The sequence below is a fragment of the Caretta caretta genome, chromosome 3 (assembly GCF_965140235.1).
Source record: "Caretta caretta isolate rCarCar2 chromosome 3, rCarCar1.hap1, whole genome shotgun sequence".
NCBI classification, from domain to species: domain Eukaryota; kingdom Metazoa; phylum Chordata; order Testudines; family Cheloniidae; genus Caretta; species Caretta caretta.
The window spans coordinates 160,346,301-160,364,801 of record NC_134208.1 but is presented as its reverse complement, the minus strand read 5'-3'; the positions used below and the strand labels follow the sequence as shown (position 1 = coordinate 160,364,801).

The window sequence follows — 18,501 nt, the reverse complement described above, 5'->3', positions numbered from 1 at the left end:
CTTGGGTTTTCATGACAGAATTCTTCATTCTCAGAATAACAGATGGATTCTTTTAACTGACTGCCACATAATTATCCTTAGGAGTTTGCACTGCACTTGTCCACTTGCTTGGAAATCTGACTTTGCGGTAGCTGAGGCTGCTTGCCACGCTTGTATGTCCATACAGTCATTTCTACATAGGGAAATTTTCCACCATACCAATACCACTGTAGTCATACCGGTATAACTTTCTGTGTGGACACTCTTATTCCAGAATACAGGAATGTGTATAATTATGCCATCAAATTTTCTTGAGTAGACAAAGCTGTTAAAATCATATTTGCAGGGTCAAGACTGAGCCTGTATTGTGAGTATGTGTCTTTAATTTGACATACTGTAATGCCATGTAAAAGACATAGTAGGTTAGCTTAAATCACTGAGAAAGTAAAATGAGATTTGCACGCCTTTTGAGTTAGCTAAAATACTAGTTAGTGCCTAAGAGGCTAAAAATCATGTTTGGTAGTTGGACTAAACCTAATACTCTTCTTTCCTTAGCACAACCAAACAACAAACCTAGAATTTAATATCAAGGAAAAGATTAAGACCAAGTGGCTGGGTGTGAATTGGTGCAATTCAGATTGGAACCAACAGAAATTGTGCCTGCTTACACCAGGGCTGAATTTGGCTTTCAGTTCAGAAATATGTTTTTAAGTCATGGCAGATGCATTAGGAAGTTCAAATCAGATGGAGCAAGAAAGTGCCGTACAGTTATTGATGTGAAATCTGACAAAAACAGTTTTAAACCACCCAAGGGTGAGAAATTGCTATTTTCAATCTTAGCCCCAAAGGCATTGCCTAAAGCAGACAACTAACAACATGTTAGTTACGGGGGTTGCGTTTATTACATTTCACATTAGTCCATTACTATTAGCCTCTTCTGTAATGCAGTATTCTGCAGGCACTAATCTGTTTAGGCATAGACATTCTTATTCTTCTAACATTCCTGATTTTCTACATACTCCCAGGCTCATTCTCTTGTTTCCCCTGCCCCCCACAGTAATCTATAGGTTACAGCTTTCTCTCCCCCTCCCATTATTATTCTATGGGTCACTTCTACTCAACACTGAATGCATTAACTAAGTTAGACTTGCACCCCACAAACACATAAAATGTACACAGCTTCAGCTTTTAAGTGGTTCAGTCTAGAGTTGGGCCAAAATTGGAACTGTCAATCTCTACTCCTTTGACTTTCTAGATGTGTAGGTTCAGATTCAAATCCCTGGATCTGAAGCTTCTGTAAAATATTGGCCTTTAGTCAAAGCTGGAAGAAAACCTCTGTTGTGTTTGGTTGGGACAAAGACAGAATCTCGAAGTGTTCTGACAAAACTTCAACTCAAGATCACAGAAATTCCACAGGATCAGTGGATCTTGTGAGAAAAGTTTGTGAGATTTCAGTGCCAGCACTACCCACATCTAACTCTTTGTGTATGTCTACACTACGAAATTAGGTCGAATTTATAGAAGTCGGTTTTGTAGAAAGCGGTTTTATACAGTTGATTGTGTGTGTCCCCACACAAGTGCTCTAAGTGCATGTAGTCAGCGGAGTGTGTCCACAGTACCGAGGCAACCGTCGACTTCTGGAGCATTGCACTGTGGATGGCTATCCCACAGTTCCCGCAGTCTCCGCCGCCCATCTGAATTCTGGGTAGAAATCCCAGTGCCTGATGGGGCTAAAACATTGTCGCGGGTGGTTCTGGGTACATATCATCAGGCCCCCGTTCCCTCCCTCCCTCCGTGAAAGCAAGGGCAGACAATCGTTTTGCTCCTTTTTTCTTGAGTTACCTGTCCAGATGCCATACCACGGCAAGCATGGAGCCCGCTCAGCAAACTGTCACCATATGTCTCACAGGAGGGCGCGGTGCGCATCAGAGAAGCTTTGAAAACCAGTTTCCTGACTGGACAGGCTACGGTGTGAAAGTTCTGTTTGTTTCTCCATGATGAAACCCACTGCCCCTTGGTTCACTCTACTTCCCTGTAAGCTAACCACCCTCCCCTCCTCCCTTCGATCACTGCTTGCAGGGGCAATAAAGTCATTGTTGCTTCACATTCATGCATTCTTTATTCATTCATCACACAAATAGGGGGATAACTACCAAGGTAGCCCAGGAGGGGTGGTGGAGGAGAGAAGCACCAGGAGGGGTGGTGGAGGAGGGAAGGACAAGGCCACACAGCACTTTAAAAGTTTAAAACTTTAAAATTTATTGAATGCCAGCCTTCTGTTGCTTGGGCAATCCTCTGGGGTGGAGTGGCCAGGTGGCCAGGTGGCCGGAGGCCCCCCCACCGCGTTCTTGGGCATCTGGGTGAGGAGGCTATGGAACTTGGGGAAGAGGGCGGTTGGTTACACAGGGGCTGTAGCTGCGGTCTGTGCTTCTGCTTCCTTTCCTGCAGCTCAACCATACACTGGAGCATATTGGTTTGATCCTCCAGCAGCCTCAGCATTGAATCCTGCCTCCTCTCATCATGCTGCCGCCACATTTGAGCTTCAGCCCTCTCTTCAGCCCCCCACTTACTCTCTTCATCCCACCATTTACTCTGTTCAGCCTGCCACCTCTCCTCCCAGTCATATTGTGTTTTCCTGCACTCTGACATTGTCTGCCTCCACACAGTCGTTTGTGCTCTGTCAGTGTGGGAGGACACCATGAGCTCAGAGAACATTTCATCACGAGTGCGTTTTTTTCACATTCTAATCTTCACTAGCCTCTGGTAAGGAGAAGATCCTGTGATCACTGAAACACATGCAGCTGGTGGAGAAAAAAAAAGAGGCAGTGGTATTTAAAAAGACACATTTTCTATAACAATGGCTACACTCTTTCACGGTAAACCTTGCTGTTAACATTACAGACACAGCACATGTGCTTTTGTTCCAAGGTCGCATTTTGCCTCCCCCCACCATGTGGCTAGCCCCTCACCCCCCTCCACCCCCCCCCCAGCTAACAGCGGGGAACATTTCTGTTCAGCCACAGGCAAACAGCCCAGCAGGAACAGGCACCTCTGCATGTTCCCTTAAGAAAAGCACCCTATTTCAACCAGGTGACCATGAATGATATCACTCTCCTGAGGATAACACAGAGAGATAAAGAACGGATGTTGTTTGAATGCCAGCAAACATACACTGCAATGCTTTGTTCTACAATGATTCCCGAGTATGTGCTACTGGCCTGGTGTGGTAAAGTGTCCTACCATGGTGGGTGGAATAAGGCTGCCCTTCCCAGAAACCTTTTGCAAAGGCTTTGGGAGTACATCCAGGAGAGCCACAAATGCCAGGGCAAATTAATCATTAAACATGCTTGCTTTTAAACTATGTATAGTATTTTAAAAGGTACACTCACCAGAGGTCCCTTCTCCACCTGGCGGGTCCGGGAGGCAGCCTTGGGTGGGTCCAGGGTGTGCTGGCTCCAGGTCCAGGGTGAGAAACAGTTCCTGGCTGTCAGGAAAACCGGTTTCTCCGCTTGCTTGCTGTGAGCTATCTACAACTTCATCATCATCATCTTCCTCGTCCCCAAAACCTGCCTCTGTGTTGCCTCCATCTCCATTGAAGGAGTCAAACAACATGGCTGGGGTAGTTGTGGGTGAACCCCCTAAAATGACATGCAGCTCATCATAGAAGCAGCATGTTTGGGGCTCTGACCCGGAGCGGCCGTTTGCCTCTCTGGTTTTCTGGTAGGCTTGCCTCAGCTCTTTAAGTTTCACGCGGCATTGCTTTGGGTCCCTGTTATGGCCTCTGTCCTTCATGCCCTGGGAGATTTTGACAAATGTTTTGGCATTTTGAAAACTGGAACAGAGTTCTGATAGCACGGATTCCTCTCCCCACACGGTGATCAGATCCCGTACTTCCCGTTCGGTCCATGCTGGAGCTCTTCTGCGATTCTGGGACTCCATCATGGTCACCTCTGCTGATGAGCTCTGCATGGTCACCTCTGCTGATGAGCTCTGGCCAGCATGGTAAGCTGCAGGTGGCCATGGAAACAGGAAATTGAAATTCAAAAGTTCGTGGGACTTTTCCTGTCTACCTGGCCAGTGCATCTGAGTTGAGAGTGCTGTCCAGAGCGGTCACAATAGAGCACTCTGGGATAGCTCCCGGAGGCCAATACCGTCTAATTGCGTCCACAGTACCCCGAATTCGACCCGGCAAGGCTGATTTAAGCGCTAATCCACTTGTCAGAGGTGGATTAAGGAAATCAATTTTAAGAGCCCTTTAAGTCAGAAAAAAAGGGCTTCATCATGTGGACGGGTGCAGGTTTACATTGATTTAACGCTGCTAAATTTGACCTAAACTCCTAGTGTAGACCAGGGCTTTGTTTTCACTGCCAAAAAAGGTGTGTTTTTACTGTGGGATAACTAACCCATGTTAGCTATCCCACTGTAAAATCCCAATGAAAGCAGGCATTTGTAGTTTTTACTGGGAGGAAGGTAGGTGAGGTCAGCACTCCACTCCACCCTCCACTCATGCTTGACCTTACCTAGTTTATCTTGTGGTAAAACTATAGTGCCGTGTTTCCACTAGGGTTTTAATGCGCATTAGCTATTCCACAGAAATGCAACTTTTTTGGCAGTGAAGATAAACCCTGAATCCGAACCCTGAACTACAGTTTATGCTTGATTCTGAGCTGGACCTGAACACCACCTCCTTGGCCCAAGTACAGTTCTGATTAGAGCTAGCTGGCTTTGTTTGAGTTTCAAAAACAAAGGCATTTTGAAATTTTAGTGATTTTTTTCCCCTCCAGCTTTTTGACAATCTCTAGAACTCATCATCAACCTTTATCAAATAAAAATGTTAAATTGAAATATTTGTATTGCTAATTATATTACATTAGTGCCTAGTTTTGAATCATGACCCCCTTGTGCTAGGCACTGTACAAAATGTAATAGAGAGGGCCCCTGCCCCAAACAACATACAATCTTAAGTATAAGATGAGAGACAACAGGTGAATACAACAAACATAACTGGTCAACATGACAGGCAGCTGTCACTGCATACCTGCTGCCTAACTGGAAAATAAAAATGAAATCTGCTCTAGTTTCGATTAGCATCTTGAACTCTGTGCACACTGGCTTTTCCTTTTAACCCTCCCATGCCAAGAAAAATAAAAATCAGAGCCCCCTTCAATCATTTGCCAGTGGCATCTCAGCCTTACACCCAGTCACTTCCAAAGCTATTCAGTGACTCACTAATCTGGACTTGGTTATTTGAACGTCGTGGATCACCCCTCTTGCCATGCAAAAGATTTATTATTACTATTATCATTAACCCAACCACGAATTAATTATTTAAAATATACTGCTCAGGAAAGTATTTAAGTAGTGGAGCAAAAGGAATGTCTTTGATCTCCTTTTGCCTTCCCACATTTCAGTTGGCTGTAGTGGGTTATTCATCAAAGCAAGCATTTCAGACTTGCTTGCTTGGGGACCTTAGGAGTTACACAAGAGGATATTGCTGAAATCCAAGATTTTTCTTGTTTTTCTTTTTTTAAAAACTTTAAATGTTTTACTAAAAGGATTTTGGAAAGGAATAAAGATAAAGAAATATTTAAGCATGAGGCTCTGTGGCATGTGAGGCAGGCTCCTGAAGATTTTGAATGATCACTCCAGGAAACAGCTGTCTGTCATTTCCTAATGGAGGAGAGAAAAGCTCTTCATAATAACAGGAAGTCAAGAGGCTTTATTTCCAGTGAAATTATACTTGACACTGCAAAGATTACCCCAAATTATTTTGCTTTATGTCCTATACTTGCTTCAGTGATCATGCAAGTCCAATTTCCAAAGAGGTCTAAGACTCACTTAAATATTATTGAGATGCAAATATGCCCTGCTACAGTAACTTCAAGCATTAGGCAAGTTGTAGCTGAGATACTAAGGAGAAAAGAAAGGAACTAAACCACTTGAGATTATACTGAGAAATTGGTCAATATACCCATCTGGCAAAAGGGGAAATGCTGTTACAGAAATAAAGGTACCTTCTGGGTTTTAAAGATTAGCAGTTAAAAAGAACCAAAATAGGGAATATTGTTGAAGAAACCTGAAAGATAAAGAGTTGATTCTTTGATGGTCTGATAATATAATGCAACTGGAGTTGGATACTTATATCACTGGAACAAAATACACAGCAAAATCAAATAATTTTTGGCAAGCTTTAAAGTGAATGGTCTAACTTTATCCCTGCAACTTCATCCAATAGAGTTACACTAGGCATGAATTTTGCCAGTCTTCATACATGTTTTGTAATGAATCCATGTGCTATAGAGAGACACAGTTAATACATGAATCACACACACCCCTGGGTAGCTGAGAGTAGAATGCTAGGTCTCTACTACTTTACCAAAGGAAGTGATAGCCTTGGGGTGCTAGTAATCAGCCCCCTATCTGACACACAAACAAATCTGATACATGATTATACCCATGCCTGCACAAATACCACATAGGGCCTGGATTTGGTCTCTTAGCTTTTGTACTACCATTCCTTTGAATCTGAACTTTGTTCTTAAAACTAGATTTCAGTTTTTGTTTAACTAGAGAAAAGAAATTGTAGGAACCAAACCCCATGCAGTTGTTTCTGTATAATTTTCCATGAATGCAAAGCTTTATGCCATCTCTATATGGTAAATTGAATTTGGGAAGTGAATAGTCACTCCAAAAAATACTTATGACGACACAACAGCCATTCAGAAAATTAAGCCTCACACCTGCCATTTGTAAATTCCAGCAGCATGACTTTGATGTGAGAGAAGAGATTAAAGCTATGTCAAATCTCCCATCTCAAACAGCCTCTAATCAAACTGGAGCCTTCGGGATTCAGCGAAGTTGGTATCTTATGAGCAGCTTTCTTTATCTCTCTGGCTCCAGCATGGTTCACGCAACTGATTTCCCTGCCTTCTGAAGAGTTTGAAGATGAAATTCCTGCTTCATTTCCTTGCCAGGGACTCTTGTTATTTTTCAGGACTTAGCAGCAAATGTAGAATTAAGCAAACTCCTTTTGGAGCCAGTCACTGAGTAAGTCATCATCAGCACTATGTGTCCCTTCCACCCCCATATGAAGGGAGCCGAGTCTACTGGATTTCCAAGAGAATCCAAAGTATGTAGGCCGTACTTTTCTATCCTGGGAAGCAGTGACTCTGAGAGGCGTAGGGGTCATCCTGGATGATCTGCTGAACTTGAGCGACCAATGCAACTATGTGGTCAAAAGGACTAATGTGATCCTTGGATGCATTAACAGGGAAATCTTGAATAGGAGAAGGGAGATTATATTATCTCTGTATTTGGCACAGCTGCGACCACTACTGGAATATCGCATCTGGTTCTAGTGTCCACAACTCAAGAAGGATGTTAATAAATTGGAGAGGCTTCAGAGAAGAGCCACAAGAATGATTAGAGGATTAGAAAAGATGACTTATTCGTGGGACACTCAAGGTGTTCATTCTATTTAGTTTTAACAAAGAGAAGGGTAAGGGGTGATTTGATCACAGGCTATAATTACCTCCATGGGGAACAAATATTTGATAATGCCCTCTGCTATCTAGCGGACAAAGGTATGAGAAGATTCACTGGAAGTTGATGCTAGACATATTAAGACTGGAAATAAAGTGTAATTTTTTAACTATAAGAGTAATTAACCATTGGAATAATCTACCAAGGGTCATGGTGGATTCTCCGTCACTGACAATTTGTAAATCGAGTTTGGATGTTTTTCTAAAAGATATGCTCTAGTTTAAAAATCAATTATTTTGGGAAGTCCTATAGCCTGTGTTTTGCTGGAGATCAGATGAGATGATCACCGTGGTCCTTTCTGGTCTTAGAATCTATGAAATATTTATCTGATTTTCCCCTCTTTTTACTTAAGTAACATTGATTACCATGGTACCACAGCAGTAGTGTCCTTGGTCCTATCATGAGGGCCTTCTTCTCTGTCCCCAAATCCTGGCAGGGTAGGATTAATAATGCTGTGACAGTGCGTTGGATTAGTGCAGCAGAATTTGATAGGCAAGTGGGGAGTTTAAGGTTTGGTTGGTTTTGGTTTTTTAAATGAGGCTGGTTGCTTTTGTTTTTTATTGGTAGGTGTGATGCTGGCAGACATGGTGCCAGCTCACGCCCTGGCCCCAAGCCTCACTAACCACTGACAAATGCATATCTGGAAACCAGTCTGGTTCACCTGTGTGTTAGGATCGTTAAAATAGATATTAGAGTTATAAAAATGTGTATAATGTTTAGACATTTTGGAATGCTTGTAGGATACTGCATGTGTTAATCCTGCTGATAGTATCTGTATTCCATGTCATAAGATAATGTTTAAATGTTTGCTTTGTAACTATAAAAACGTTTTCTAAGACTGTAGATCACCCACAGTCAGGGGAGAAGCATTATCAAGTGCGAAATGCTAATTTACCTCAAGGTGTTTTCTCCTCCCCAGCAAAAGGTCTACAGACATCAGACAAGCCACTATGGACAAAAGACTTTGTTGATTGCTTTCTGCACACTCCTGAAGAGGATATGTGCACATGCTCTTGTCCCATCACTAGGGCCCTACCAAATTCTTGGTCCATTTTGGTCAATTTCATGGTCATAGCATTTTAAAAATAGTAAATTTCATGATTTCAACTATTTAAATCTGAAATTTCATGGTGTTATAACAAAAGCTCCAAAAAGGAGTTGTGAGGGGGTCACAGGGTTATTGTAGAGGGGCTTACGGTACTGCTACCCTTACTTCTGCACTGCTACTGACAGAGTTGCTGCCTTCAGAGCTCGGCAGCTGGAGAGCGGCGGCTGCTAGCTAGGAGCCCAGCTCTGAAGGCAGAGCCGCCACCAGCAGCAGCACAGAAGCAAGGATGGCCTGGTATGGTATTACCACCCTTCTTTCTGCACTGCTGCCTGCAGAGCTGAGCCCTCAGTCAGCAGCTGCCACTTTCTGGCCACCCAGCTCCAAAGGCAGCAATGCAGAAGTAAGGTTGGCATAGCATGGTATTGCCACTCTTACTTCTACACTGCTGCTGGCAGGTCACTGCCTTCAGAGCTGAGCGCTCAGCCAACAGCCACCGCTCTCTGACCACCCAGCTCTGAAGGCAGCGCAGGAGTAAGGGTGGCAATACTGCGACCCCCTGCAACTCCATTTTGGGTCAAGACCCACAATTTGAGAAACGCTGGTTTCCCCCTGTGAAATCTATATAGTATAGGGTAAAAGCATGCAAAAGACCAGATTTCATTGGGGGAGACCAGATTTCACAGTCCTTGATACGTTTTTCATGGCTGTGAATTTCATAGGGCCCTACCCATCACATCTTGAATGTTGGGGGAAGGGAATAAAAATTCCTGTTAAGGAGAAATTGTTATCCCTATGCTGCTTGAACTCTGAAGGGCAAAGATTTCTAAGCATAAGTGATGAGTCTCCAGCTGTTTAGCTTGGGTTAGCCCTGAAGGACATATAGAGCTTGCAACTATCATCTTTCAGAACTTAAGACTGTTTCTCATTTGGATGTTTATGTTTACCTTCTCCAAACTTGTCAATAACTCTCATTTCTTTTTAATAAATAAATCTTTAGTTAGTTAGCTAGTTAGTTAGAGAATTGACTACAAGTTTTCTCTTTAGAGCCCTGCGTGGATACAAAATTTGCACCCAACCACTTTGGGGTTTATGCTGTTTCTTGGCAGTCTGCCCTGAGGTTGGCACCCATGGTCATGAGTGCGGCTGACTCTAGGGCTGCCCGAGAAGCCGAGGGAGGGGGGAAGAAAGAGGGAGGCAGCCTTGGGGACTGCTGGAGTAGCAGCGGTCCTGGGGGCTGCCCCAGAGGCGGCCTGAGCAGTGGCTCTGGGGGCAGCCAGAGGTAGCCAGTCCCCACCGCCAGAGCAGGGGCCAGCCGTCGGCCCCCAGGACCTCCCAGAACAGCAGCGTCCCGGACTCCCCAGAGCAGCAGCACTCTAGGAGCAGCTAAGATTTAGTCAGGGGTATTTATAGTAAAAGTCATGGACAGGTCAGGGGCCATGAATTTCTGTTTATTGTCCATGACCTGTCTGTGACATTTACTAAAAATACCTGTGACTAAATCTGAGCCTTAGTCACAAGCCATTTCAGGCAGCGTGACAGTAGGTGTCAGAAGAGAGGTCCCATGGAACCTACCCAGAAACCCGAGAGTTAATTCATTTATAAAATAAAGTTTGAAGTGGAGATGTAGTGCAAGCACTGTGTGGGCCTATTATTAATCCTGATTCTTGTGCAGAGATTTTAATGCACTGGCTTTGTGCGTGTCTGAATGTCGATGTCTTGTGCCTGGCTCACAGAGAGAATGAAGAACCTACTGCTAGTGCTAGCTAAGGGAGTGTTGCCAAAGGTGGCAACTTGGTGTTTGGGGGCACTGCTGTTGGATGCTGTTGTCGTTTTGTATGAGTTATAAAACTAAAGGCCAGACCACTTGAGGTCATTAAAAAGTCTCTTGGGATGTATGGGCGTTGATCCTGTGTATTGGTCAAATTGAAACTCTGGTAATTTTACATTCTGCCAACCTAAATCCTTCACTCCCTGCAGTTTCAATTGGATAGGCTATTCTTCACTTCCTGCTGTAAACTGTTTATACAGTGTTTCTATTTACTGCTAAACAGCTGCTGTGTTCTACCCCAAAGATTGTGACTATCACTGATCCATACTGTAAAGCACTTTGGGATCCCTACTGAGGTGCAACTGCATGCAGAATTTGGCACACATTGTGCAGATTTAAAACCGTCAGTTTACTACAGTGTGTACTACTCTAATGCCCAGGAAGATAGAAAATCTGGGTAAAAATAGCCCCAAAATGTTATTCTGTTATCCTGGAATGCACCATAACCCAGGGGCTTAAGCACCAGGCTAGAAGTCAGGTGCACCTGTGTTCTAATCCTGGCTCTGGCATAGATTTCTTGTGTACTGTGGGCAAGTCACTGAATTTCCCTGCCTCAGTCTCCCCACCTGTAAAGTGGTTATCTCACAGAGCTGCTGTGAGGATTAACTAATATCTGTAAAGCACTTTAATTTATAAAGTGCAGTAGCATAGGTAGGTAAAATCAACATCCTCTAATATTAGACTTCCAGTGCATTGGAAAGCTTGATTCTAAGTTTTTTGTACTTAGGATTGTAACCTTTGTAAATGGTTTTCTGCTATTCCAGTGGGTCACAGAATTAGATTTGTGAGGCTGAAAATGGAATTGCTCTGTAGCCTGTAACAAAACAATCCTTAAACCTTATCAGCTCCAGATCCAAAGCTAGATCCCAATAATAAGTGATAGGAATGGGAGTGACTACAACCATGAATGCCCTCCTAGTGTACAGATAAGATAATGGAACAATTTCCTCTTTATGGAATGACAACTGCCAAATTTAACTTGTCTGATGATTTTCAGAGATGGGCAAACGTTTAGATCTAGACTTAGAACGAAACTTTGTTGTTTGGGCCTCAGTCAGTATATTTTCAGACCCTCTCCAATATTACTCTTTGTTTTTAGGATATTGTTTTTCTTTCTTTTTTTTAAATGTCTCCTAAACAGCAGCAGCTGACTTTGGCCCATGTCCTGGAGAAACCTGATGATTTGAGAATTGATTCTGAGGAGATAGTCTCCTCTGCAGATCTGTCCAGCTCTGGGTATCTGGAGCAGAGAGTCAGCTGATACCCTCCTACCTTTCTTAGCTCATGTGGGCCTGGCTTCACTTCAGTAAATGAATTTTGTGGTTATGTAATTTTTATGATCTTGTTTTCTCTAAACTGCACTTTTAAAATTTCTAAGGAATTTCTAAGCGGCTTGTGGGATAGCTGCTATTTTGTGAGGTGATGGGGAAGGGGGGGGGGCTGTGTTTTGGGGTAGAAGGATCTGAGTTCTATCACCTAGAAGCTCTGAGTGGCTGCAGCGTGCAGCATAGTGACAACAATGATGTTCTAGAAGGCCACGGATTTTTTACAATGTAGTTAAGCCCCTTCATTTTCAGTTTAAACCAATTTTTACAGAAAAAAATCCCAGGTTTTACAAAAAGTATTTGTTTTTTTATTTTCACCCTACTTTTGAATCATTCAAATATTTAAAAATAACTTGTTTTATTAGGAAAATACAATACATTGCAGGAGATATATGTATTACGAAAATACATTGGTCTGTGTGTATATGCAAAGCTGCCTGATGAAGTAAGGCTATGGAATAGTCTAGAAGATACACACAATAAACAAACAGGCATGCACACAAGCTCTGAAGTGCGTGTGCATCTGAATGTACAGATGAATCTCATGCCCACTAAATACACATTTCAAGCTGTTAGCCGGTAACGGTTGAAAGATCTGACACACTAAAATGGGAAGAAAACAAAAATCTGTATCAGAATACATTTCAGAACACAAGGAAATATTCAAAAGTTTAAAAAAAAAACCCAAAAAACAGGAGAAAAGGATGCACTGCAAATGGTGTGGCCCAATTATTAAATGTAAATATTTATAGGCTAATAGTTCTAAGTCCACAACAGTAAACTGTTTATTCAAATGAAAAGTTTTATTTGGGGACTATAGATACATTGTTTTCTTAAACTCAGAGGTGGCATTGTGTTTTGAGTTCTGTTTAGTTCTGCAGCAAACCACACTGAATTTCATTAATCAAAGCATTAGTCTACCGAATAGTTTCCCCCGTCCTTCTGTCCACCAAAATAAACCCTGATATTTACCCAGAAAATTATTAATAGTTTTTCCCACCAATTTTCACCTGTTTTTGTTGTTGTAATAAACACCAATACATTTCCAGGAAAAATTAAATAAAATAAAAACCAAAAATGAAGGGCCCTAAATATAGTTTGAAACAAGAGCTGAAAACTAGTTCTTCCTATACTTACCAGCCAACCCCTGAATTCAGGGTCACTAGACACCAAACGTTTAGCAACATTGCTTAAGATATTAGCAATGTTATCAGGCAGTTGAAGAAGAAACAGTAAACCCTAAACTCAGGCACTGGTGGGCAAAACATTTTTTCAGTTTACATCTCAGCTACACTCCATCTCTTGCCTTCACCTGCAATTAGTTATCAAATGTCAATGGGCCAAACTATGCTCAGATGTACACATGAAGCTCTCATTAGAGATTTATCAGAAGTTGCTAGCATGCAGGGGAGGACAGAGTTTACCTCAAACTTTTTTGCTGTTCCCATTTCAGGCCAGTATCAATATTATGCCATTTTAAAGGCTCAATAAATGGCCAAGGCCAGATGAGAGGAAGCATTCCAAGGCATTAGTAGTTGGATGGGTGGAGAAAAAAAAACAGGAGACTGTCCCTTTAAGGGCCTGTAATGTAGCTGGGTAGGGGAGGAGGGGAATGGGCTTCCTTATCTCTCAGCCAATTGGGAGGCGCTTTCTGAAGGAGGACAGTATATATGCTGTCTTCTCTTCTCAGCACAGGGAAGATGCTGACAGAAGGAAATCAGAGGTAAAAGGTAGAGCTCCTGCTAGGGAGGGCTAGGAATAGGCAACTTTGTGAAGAGCTTATTGGGATAGAAGAAGATCTCTCTGTGTGGTAGAACTAAGAGCCAGAGCTGAGTATGAGCTTCTGGGGTGTGGTGATGGACTTTATTTTGAGGACCATAAGGACTGTTCTATTATTTAACTAGCCCCAGATGGCAGGTGGGGTGTCGGGGTGGGAAGGGTGTTAGCCACGAGAAAGACTGTGGAGATCTTAAGGGCCCTAAAGATGGAAATGAGAGGCAGGCTGCTGCAGAGCATCTGCTGGCCACGAGGGGGCAACCAGGAGACAACTGCATTGGTACAAGGTCCCACAATGAACTTTGACTGGAGCTGGGGTAAAGCCATACATGCAGCTAAAACTCTCATCCAGGCTCTCATCATCTCACATCTCAATTACTGCAACATCCTTTTCTCTGGCCTTGCCAAATGCAATCTTGTCCCACTCATACCCATGCACAGTGCTGCTGCAAATATTATTTTCCTAGCCCTTCACTTCGACACTTTCACTATTGAGATGTCGACTCCTGCCTCTGATTGGCCAATGATACCAGTCTCCATCACCCACTTGCAAAGTTTTCAAATGAGTACCTTTATGTTTTCTCTCATCCTGTCCCTCATGCTTGGGAGAAACTCCCCATAAACATCCATGAAGTTATCTCATTGTCCTCCTTCAAATTGCTCCTTAAAATTCTTCTTTACAATGGTGCCTACAAAAAACTGGACATCAGTTAGCCTGCTGGTGTGCTGAGACCACTGCTGTTCTGTGTTTGTTGTTCTCAGATTAGTTCAGCATGGACTGATATTCACCACATTATTCAGCACTGATTTGGCACCTTTGCTGGCAGTCTGAGCAGGCAAGACACAGTGTGAATGGGCTATGAATGGACGATAAATGTAGTCCCTCCAGCTCAGGCCTGTAGTATGTTTTCATCTCAGTATTTTATTTTTAGATGTTTCTAAGATGTGTATAAATTATAATCTTCAAGCCCAAGAGTTATCAATGCAGCACCTTTTACCAGCAATGAATTCACTTTAAAGAATATTCTCAGCAGATTTCCTACCCAGAAATTACTCGTCGTCAGTTTAACAACAAAAAAAACAAACATCTGCGCTCAAGCCAAACACGCCCATAAGGGCTCAGTGGTCAAAAATTAGAATGGCCTCCCTAAAACACAGAGATCTGGATTTCTTCCTGCCACTGCCAGTTGAAATGTTCAGTTAGATCTCTGTGTAAAGAAATAAATGGAGACTGAAAATCAGCCTCAATCTCATACAAATACTTCTGTATTCAGCTGTCATTGTCTGGAGAAGCATGCATGTGGGTGGGGGGGAATTCAGGCACATCTATAAATACCTTCCTAATGGTTGCTGTTCTGAAACAGGTGATGCCAGCACAGAATCTGTAAACTATGCAGCATAAGAATGTCTAAATTGGGGCAAATTCTGTGCTGATTTACACTTGGAGTTAATGGCCTTGCATGGGGAGAAAGTCACCACAGAGTGTGGCCAGTATGTTTATAAATCAAGGGAACTTTTATTCTGTTGTTTTATTAGATGCATAGTGTAGTGTGAGGTCATAAACACAGAGACATGCTTTAAGCAGCAGCTAGAGAACCTCCTAACCAGGAAGTTCCTACCTTTATTAAGCTCCTTGCTACAACACATTCTGGTCCTCTCTAGTAACTGTGGAGGACCAGTATCTTTATAACCACTCCATAGGTAGCTCCAATACTTACCTTTTTCTTCCATCCACAGAACAAGTACAGCATAGGCAGTGGCAGTACAAGCTTCCTGCCATGCTGTGCCCAACAAATATTCCTCAACTCAGACCTCGAAGATCTCTTCTAGGAGTCAGAGGATAGTTCAGTCTCCATAGCCCATCCAATCTCATCTTAGTGCAAGGATATTAAATATTGCCAACTGTGATGGTGTTGGGGTTTGGGGTTTTTGTTGTTGTTTTTTTGTGTGATGTGGATACCAGTCCACCAGTAACTAGAACAATCGCTTATGACCTGAGATGAGGTGGGGGAGATAATTCTGTGGATATCACTGGCTCTGTGTATTATGCTTTTAGAGAGACAAGGTGGGTGAGGTAATATCTTTTACTGGACCAACTTCTGTTGGTGAAAGAGACAAACTTTTGTGCTTACACAGAGCTCTTCTTTAGGTCTGAGGAAGGTACTCAGTGTCACAGCTAAACACAAGGTGAAACAAATTGTTTAGCATAAGGAGTTAACATCATAAGAGACCATTTTAGGTGAAATGGGCAAGTAACACTTTTGCAGTCACAGGACAAAGGAGGCATAATGGGTTATAGATTGTTGTGATGATCCATAAATCCAGTTTCTTTATTAAGTCCATGATTTTTAGTGTCTAATAAAGTTATGAGTTTAAATTCCCAGGCTTGTGTTTTGAAGGTGTTGTGCAGGTTTCCTTTGAGGACAAGGACTGAGGGTCAAATATGGAGTGATCATTTTGTGAAAAGGGTTTGCCCATGGCTGATATAGTGTTTTTGTCTTTTATCATTTTTCTGTGTGAGTTCATTTGAGAGCACAGCGATTGCCTCATTGTTGTTGTGATGCCACATAGTTGTTTATTGGGGCATTTGATGCATTGCATGAGGTGCATCATATGTTGTAATAGGTGTGTGTAGGACCCATGGATCTTGAAAGGTGTGTTGTGGGGGGTATTGATCATCATAGCAATGGAGATATGTCTGAGGTTTTGCCTCTATTATGGCAGGATCTGGTGCCACATGCCTGTTACAATAGGTAGTGTACCTCATTCAGTGCACTAAATGCCCCAATAACAACTACGTGGGTGACATGAGAATCACTACAGTCTCGAATGAACTGACACAAAAATGATGTAATCTACTCTGGCATCCTTACCTGTCATATGTAACTTAAACTGTATGCTCCTCTGGGCAAGGACTGTCCTTCATTTCTTTGTGCAGCACCTACACATCAGTAAGACTATAACAAACATTTAATAATAATGCTGTGATATGAAGAGTTATCAGCTGAATACATGGCAACCTGTAGTTTGCTATTGAAAATGCCACAATTCTTTAATTTTAAATGCTCTATAACTTGGTAGTAACAGTGTTGTTAGAGCAGGGGACTTGGAGTCTTTGATTTTATTCTCATTTCTGCCACTAGAGTGCTATATGGGCTCTGATCTGGCAAGTCTCAACCTTTCTGCACTTCTGTTTCCATATCTGCAAAATAGAGCCAATCATAACGGCTTAACAGGATTGTTTTGAGGCTTACTTGTTCGTAAAGCTAGGCAGTTTACATGCTGTGACCACATGTTTATTTCAGTTGCAGAACAGCTGTCTCATTGGATACGTCTACGCTACAAAAAACTAACAGCAGTGAGTCTCAGAGCCTGGTCAACTAGCTCAGGCTTGTGGGAATCACACTACAGGCTAAAAATAGCAGTGTAGATGTTCCTCCTTGGACTGGAGCTTGGGCTCTGAGACTGTCTCCCCTCACTAGGTTGCAGAGCCCAGGCTTCAGTCCAAGCAGCCATGTCCACATTTCTGCTTTTAGCCCTGTACCGCAAGCCCCGGGTTCTGAAATTCACCTCCACAGGTTTGGGGTTTTATTCAGTGTAGATGTACCCGCTACCTTTCTGCATTCACCATCTGTTGGTTGTGTCTACCTGTTGTCGACTCTGGGGAGACCACACTGGGAATTGTAGGCCCGATTTTTGCCTCATTTAAACCAACTTTACACCAATGTGTCTGTAGTCACTTAAATGGAGTTACTGGAGATTTCCACTACTGTAAGTAGAACAGACTCAGACCCGGTGTGTTCAGGGTACTTAAACACCAGAAAGATACAGACCAAGTAGGTGGAGTTCATAGGAGAACAACAAAAATAATGAAGGGACTTAGGTTACTGATTTATTAGGAAAGATTAAAAGAGCTAAATCGATCCAGATTGGCTAAGCAGTGACTAAGGAGATGGTGGAGAGGGATGTCAGAATGACTGAAGAGTGTAAACAGCAAAAGCCAGATCACCCTCCCCAGAGGGAAAAACCTGAGGGTTTGTCATCAGCGAGGAGTTTTCCTTAGAAAGTTCTGTCAAAGGGACAGAATTTGTTCTCCACCTCCCCAGTCCTCTTGCAGAACAAGCAGGGAGTTCAGCCTACATAATCCTCGGACCACCTCTCAGATCGTCATTCTTCTTGGAAGAGCCACTACAGGCAACGGGCCATCCACACCAAGACGCTGTGCCTCCAAACTTTGAGGCTCTGTGGTGGTGGTGGGGAGACAATGCAAGTCCCTCGCTTGGTTCTGACCCTTTGTGACTGGGTGAGAAGTGAGCCAATCTCTCAGCAAAGTGTGGGCTACACTAGAACTGGGGTTGTTTTTTTTTAGCATATTTCCCCTGAAAAAATTAGGAAACAAAAAGTATTTCTTTCTTTCAAAAATTTTCATGGAATTTTCTGTTTTTTTTCAGTGAAGCAAAATGTTTTGTTTCAGTTTTCAGCCCCCCTCCCCCCCCATGACAGCTTTAAATTTTTGGCTTTCAGGGGGAGTTTTTATATTTGGTTCCTGCCTTTCTCCTTCATTCCACTTTTCCAGTGGAAAAGAAAAGGTAGGGGAGAGGAGAAAAAGGTGGGAGAGGAACAAAACTGTAAAATAAAAATAAAAAAAATCTATTTTTGAAAACTAAAATAGTTTTTTTTTATTCAAAATGAAAAAAATGCTATATAAAAAACTGGAAAATTGTGAACAAAAGCAAATTTTTCATTAAAATTTTCCTATTATTTGAAAATCTGTAAGGAAACAAAACAAAGAAAAAGGCTGAAAAAATGTTGACCTGGTCTCGTCTACACTGTATGAAAATTTGAGAATCCTTGCTCTATGGATCAAACTTTTTCTGGTTGGGGGTGAGATGTGGGGGTGTATGATGTAACTGGCACAAATCAGGTCTTTTTCATTTCTAACTTGTCTGATTTTGTGCTTACCCCCCTTAATGTTCAAATAGCGAAATAATCCTCCACTTCCA

The 18,501-nt window shown here is 42.5% G+C and overlaps 1 protein-coding gene across 2 annotated transcripts in view; it reads left to right on the top strand.

Moving 5' to 3' along the window:
* Window positions 1–18,501, top strand: part of CNIH3 (cornichon family AMPA receptor auxiliary protein 3) — an 81,624-nt gene that overhangs the window by 18,821 nt on the left and 44,302 nt on the right. The window lies entirely within an intron of this gene.